Raw genomic sequence first — 6,690 nt, forward strand, 5'->3', positions numbered from 1 at the left:
ATAATAATCGCAAGTGCAAAAGCACTTTATATTTTAATGTTTATTCCTAAAAACCACTTTCTTCTGTGTCTTTTTTTTTTTATTTCTTAACTTTTCTTGAAATCAATTTAAGCTTATAGGAAAGTTGCAAGAATAACACCAAGAGATTAACTACTGGCCTGACAGCATGAGGAGCTCAGATGACCCACTCCCCAGTGATACTGATGAAAATTATTTTAAAACAAGCGAACAACAAATAATCACTTAAACCCTTGGAAATAGTCCTAAGAGAAAAACAGCAAATGAAAAAAATATCTATTCAAGAAAATCCATGAAAATGTGATAAGAAAGGCGAGTGAGAATCTGTAGTATTTCAACCAGGACCGCTTCACCCTCTCTACTCAGCAGAGACCCCACTCTGCTGCAATCAAGAACACAGGTTCTCCTCTCCCCATAATTCCAGGGGGTGGAGCAGAATGTCAGCAATTCTCACCAGGCCCTAGTACCTGACGCTAAAGCTAAATCCTGGGTAGGTGTGGTTGAGAGATGGAGGATCTTTTCTCCCATCCAGTCCACTCATGGAATAGAGGATCTACCTTGGGCTGGAGTGCTGCGAATACTAGGGACCTAATCACCCTCACCTCAGAAGTGGTAGTTGGGACCAGAGAGATAAGCCAGAGGACCTCGGGCTACTACCCCCTCCTCTACCTAGAGTTCAGCCCCTAAGAGCAGAGATGTGACTCAGTTTGCCACTGTTCTTCCTCTTCCCCAAAGCCCTGGCTCTCTAATTGAGGGGGGGGGGGGGCAGTCCATGAAACACATAGCTTAAATCTCTTCCCAAAGGAAGTGATTTCATGTGCCAAAAACATGGAGAAATGTAAGCCAAGCAGTGCTCTCAAAAACCTGGGGGTTTTGGTGTTAGGCAATTGTGAGGAGATTCAAGATATGGCTAAATTGTAAGTTGGCTAGTTTGCCAGAGAGAACCAAAGATAAAGACAGTTGAGGGAAGCCCTCCTTGGGTGAGAACAGATAATAACACTGACCTCATAAAATATTGCTTCAAAGGACCCAGAAGTTGATTGGATCCATTTATAGAGAAATTTATGTCTCAGGACAGCATTGAAAATAATAGAGCAATCAGGCAGTAAACTGTTGAAGTTTAACAGCTGGGTGTGGTCAGGAAATAAGACAAAGAGAGCTGTAGCCAAATTACCATAATACTAGGATAAAAACATCAGAAATTTAAGGGGGGGGGGAGTAAACTTTACTAAAATAATCCAGCCAGTCACTAAACAAATAAACAAGCAAATAATAATAACAAAGTGAGGAGGACGAGGGAGGAAAAATAAGCACCCAGAGTTGGTACTTGTAATAAATGCCCAGTTTCCAAAGAAAAAACAAGGAAGCATGCAAGGAAACAGGAAGGTATGACTCATACACTGGAAAAATAGGCAATAAAAACTGCCTGTGAGAGCAACTTGATGTCAGATTTATCAGAAAAAAATTCAAAGTAGCCATTATAAATATTTTCCCAGAGCTAAAGAAAAGCAGGATTAAAGAAGAAAGGTACTGATGAAGTTTGGGGGTGATGCATGGAGTGGTCCAGAGCCAATGGCCAAGAAAGAATTCTTGAAGACATCTTTGGTGCAAAAACGTGATTTTATTAAAGCATGGGAACAGGACCCGTGGGCAGAAGAGCGGCACAGGGGTCATGATGGATAACTCATTATATACCCTCAGGTTGGGAGGGGGTCAGGGATAGAGTAAGTCTCTAAGGTATTTTGGGAGCAAGGTTTCCAGGACCTTGAGGGGCTAGATGTTGCTAGGCAACCATTTATTACCATTTACTGAAACCTCAATCATGAGACCCTTCAGATATATATCAGGGGGCCATAAGCCACGTATCACACATCATCAAGCCACATATTACATATTATGTCACACATATGCCACCTGGGGTGGGGAGGGGTGGGTGGGAAAGAAGCGTGCTGTTAGCCTGTATTTTGCCCTCAGCTTGGCCCACACTCCTTCATCAGTATGAATGTCATAACAAAGAGAGAATACCAGTAAAGAGATATTCAGTCCCTAGAGCAGGGACATAACTCAGAAATTATAGAAATGAACCAAATAGAAACTCTGGAGTGGAAATAACTTTATTTATGGGCTCAACAGTAGATTTGAACTGGCAGAAGAAAGAATAAGCTAACTAGGAAATGGAGATTATACAAGCCAAAGAACAGAGAGAAATGAAGAGAGCCTCAGAGAAATGTGCAACACCATGGAGCACACCAAACACGTGCATATGGGAATACCAGAAGAAGAGAATGAAAAGAAGCAGAAAAAATATACAAAGAAATAAGAGCTAAAAGCTTCCCAAATGTATTCAAAAACTGTAACCTACACATCCAGGAAGCTCCAAAAATTCCAAATAGGATAAATGCAAAGAGCTCTACAAACAGATACATTACAGTAACAATGCTGAAAGTCAAAGACAAGGAATAAACCCTGAAAGCAACAAAGGAATAACAACTCTTGCTTACAAGTATATACCAGTAAGGTTAATAGTTGACTTCTCACCAAAAACTAAATAAAGGCTAAAGGCAATGAGAAAACATATTCAAAGTGCTGAAAGAAAAAAAACTTTCAACTAAGAATCCTATATCCAGCAAAACAACCTTATGAAAATAAGATTGGGGAAATAAGGTGAAATACTCAAACAAAAACAAAAAAATTATGCTAGCACACCTGCCTTACAAGAATTACTAAAGGAAGTTCTTTAGGCTAAAAGCAAATAACTCCAGACAGTAATTCAAATACTCACACACAAAAAACAAAGAGCACCAAAAAAAGTAGTTACAAAATTATAAAAGGCAGTGTAAATAAAAACAGTATGGAGATTCCTCAGAAATTAAAAATAGAAATACCATAATATCCAGTAATTCCACTACTGGGTATTAAAGAAAATGAAAACACTAATTCAAGAAAATATATGCACCCCTATATTTACTGCAGCATTATTTGCAATAGTCAACTTAAGTGTCCACCAATATATGAATGGAAAAAGATGTTTATACATATATGCATACATATATATATACACACAATAGAATATTAGTCATAAAAAAAAGAATGAAATCTTAACATTTGTGACAACATAGATGGACCTAGAGGGTATTATGCTGAAATAAGTCAGACAAAGACAAATGATTTGATTTCACTTATATGTGGAATCTAAAACACTAACACACATAACAAATGAGCAAACAAAAAAATAGAAACAGACTCATAAATACAGAAAACAAACTGGTGGCTGCCAGAGGAGGGGAGTGGGTGGGTTGATAGGAAAAATAAGGGAAGAGGATTAAGGAGTACAAACTTCCAGTTATAAAAGAAATAAGTCCAGACTAAGTACAGCATAAGGAAAATTATTACAATAACTTTGTATGGTGACAAAAGGTAAATATACTTATGGTGAGCATTTCATAATGTAATTGTCAAATCATTATGTTGTACACCTGAAACAAATATTATATGTCAACTATAATTCAATTAAAAACAAAAAAATGAAAATATAGAAAATAGTATAAATTAATATTTCTTCTCTTCCTCTTAATTGGTTTAAAAAGCAATTGCGTAAAGTAATGTAATGGATCATCGTGCCTATAACAGAGAAATTAATATAGGTGAAATATATTTGCCAATAATAGCACAAAGGAGGTGGGTAGGAGCAAAGCTATACTGGGATAAGGAAATGACTACAGATGGTAAAGTAATAATTGTACCAATGTATTTTTGAATGTATAACATTAATTGATGTGATATATAACAAAATACCACAAAGGGAGGAAAGAGGGAATAGAGCTATGTAGGAGCAAGATTTCTATATTTCATTGGAACTAGCTAGTATAAATCCCAGCTGCCTCTGGTAAATTAAGACGTAAATGGTAAACCATAGAGAAATCACTAAAAAATAACTTTAAAAAATATGTTGAAAAATCATTAAAGAAATTAAGATACTACATTAAAAAATATACGCTTAATGCAAAAGGAAGCAGTAAAGGAGATATAAAGGGACAGAAAAGTCATGAGACATATAGAAAACAAAAAGTAAAAGTAAAATGGCACATGCAAATCCAACTAGTAAATAATACTATTAAATGGAAAAGGGGGCACCTAGGTGGTTCAATCGGTTAAGCATCCGACTCTTGATTTTGATGCAGGTTTATGAGTTTGAGCCCCTCGTTGGGCTCTGCGCTGACAGTGCAGAGCCCGCTTGGGATTCTCTCTCTCCCTCTCTGTCCTGCCCTGCTCACACTCTCTTTCTCTCTCTCTCTCTGAAAATAAACCATCATATATATATACACATATACATATGTAATGTGAATGCATATGTATGTATATGTATATACATACAATATGTATTTATATGTATACATATGTGTATATATATGTGTGTGTGTGTATATATATATATATACACACACATATGTATAGTAATGGAAAGGCTCAAATAACCTAATCAAAAGGAAAGCTTGTTAGACTGTATTGAAAAAAACCTATGCTCGAGCTATAACTGTCTCGTGGTTGGTGGGTTTGAGCCCCGCATCGGGCTCCCTGCTGACAGTGCAGTTCCTGCTTGAGATTCTCTGTCTCTCTCTCTCTTCCCCTCCCCTGTTCACTCTCTCTTTCTCTCAAAATAAATAAAAATTTTTTAAAATACAAAGATACAAATAGATTGAAAATAAAAGTATGGAAAAACCATAGACCAGGGGAAAATATTTCCAATACATGTCTCACAATGGACATAAAACTTGAATATATGAACAATAATAACAAAACAAATAACCCATTTTAAAAATACGCCAAAGAGGGGTGCCTGGGTGGCTCAGTCGGTTAAGCGGCCAACTTTGGCTCAGGTCATGATCTCTCGGTCCGTGAGTTCGAGCCCCGCATCGGGCTCTGTGCTGACAGCTCAGAGCCTGGAGCCTGTTTTCAGATTCTGTGTCTCCCTCTCTCTGACCCTCTCCTGTTCATGCTCTGTCTCTCACTGTCTCAAAAATAAATAAAACGTTAAAAAAAAATTTTTAAATAAAAAAAATTAAAAAAAAAAATACGCCAAAGATTTGAATAGACACTTTACAAAACAATTGCCAATAAGTACATGAAATGATACTTGATACCAATAATTATTAGGGAAATGCAAATTAAAAGCCTACTGGAATGGCTAAAATCAAAAGAACTGACAATACAAAGTATCAGCAAGAATATGGAACAACTTCAACTTTAATGCAATGCTAGCAGAAATGTAAAATGGTACCACTTGGAAAACAGTTTGGCTACTTATTATAAAGTATACTTATCATATGACCCCACAAAAGTACTCTTAAGTACTTATTCAAGATAAATAAAAGCATGTATCTGTACAAAGACTCGTATATGAACATTCACAGCAGCTTTACTTATAATAACCCCAAATTGGGAACAACTTAAAATTCCATCAATAGACAAATGGATAAACCATTGCAGTATATCCATGCAATGGAAATACTACTTAGCAGTAAAAAGAAATAAGCCAAAGATTCATGCAACGACATGGATAATTATGCCTGATATGCAAGCTAAATTATTTAGGGGAAATGTACTGATGTCTTTAAAATACATCAAAAAATAAGATGGATTGAAGAATGAACAAAAGGATGTGTTAAAACAAGTATAGTAGAATCTAAAACATTTGACCTTTGAACTGTGCAGGTTCACATATGCAGATTTTTTTAGCATACTACTATAAATGTATTTTCTTTTCCCTATGATTTTCTTCATAACATTTTCTTTAGCTTACTTTATTGAAAGAAATCAACGGTTTATGTTATTGGTAAGGCTTCTGGTCAACAGTAGTTAAGTTTTTGATGAGTCAAAATTTATGCACAGATTTCTGACTGCATGGGTGATTGGTACCTCTAATCCCCCGCATTGTTCAAGAGTCAATTGTAGTATAATCTAGTAGTAGGTATATGGGTGTTTACTGTAAAATTCTTTCAGTTTTGCTTTATGGTTGAACATTTTTTTAACTGAAAGGTTTGGGAAGAAAATATTGTGCTGAGTGAAAGAATCCAGACACACAAAATGTACAAGTATGATTTCTTTTACAGTACATAAAGTACTATATAGTTTATTTATATGACATTTTAGAACAGAAAAAAACAAATCTCTAGTGACAGAAAGTAAATCAGTGTTTGCCTGAAAGTGTTGATTATAAAGGGGGATAAGAAAAATCCTGGGGTGATGGAAATATTCTGTACACTGATTGGATGGTAGTTACATGGGAGTATATATTTGTCAAAAGTCATTAAACTGTACACCTTAAATAAATGTATTTATTTATGTAAACTACATGTTGATAAAGTTGATTTTAAAACAGGCAGGGGCACCTGGGTGGCTCAGTCATTTAAGTAACTGACTCTTGATTTCAGCTTAGGTCATGATATCATGGTTCCTGAGATCGAGCCCCTTGTTGGGCTCTGCACGGATAGTGCTGAGCCTGCTTGGGATTCTCTCGTTCCCTCTCTCTCTCTCTCTGCCCCTTCCGTGTGTGTGTATGTGCGTGCGCACTTGTACACTCTCTCTCAAAAGTAAATAAACTTTTGGGGCACTTCGGTGGCTCATTCGGTTAAGCTTCCAACTTTGACTCAGATCATGATTTCACAGTTCCTT

This window comes from Lynx rufus, unplaced genomic scaffold (genome assembly GCF_022079265.1).
Source record: "Lynx rufus isolate CCGP_SWC_20201006 ecotype Redwood Valley unplaced genomic scaffold, mLynRuf1.p SCAF_2, whole genome shotgun sequence".
Taxonomy (NCBI): Eukaryota; Metazoa; Chordata; class Mammalia; order Carnivora; family Felidae; genus Lynx; species Lynx rufus.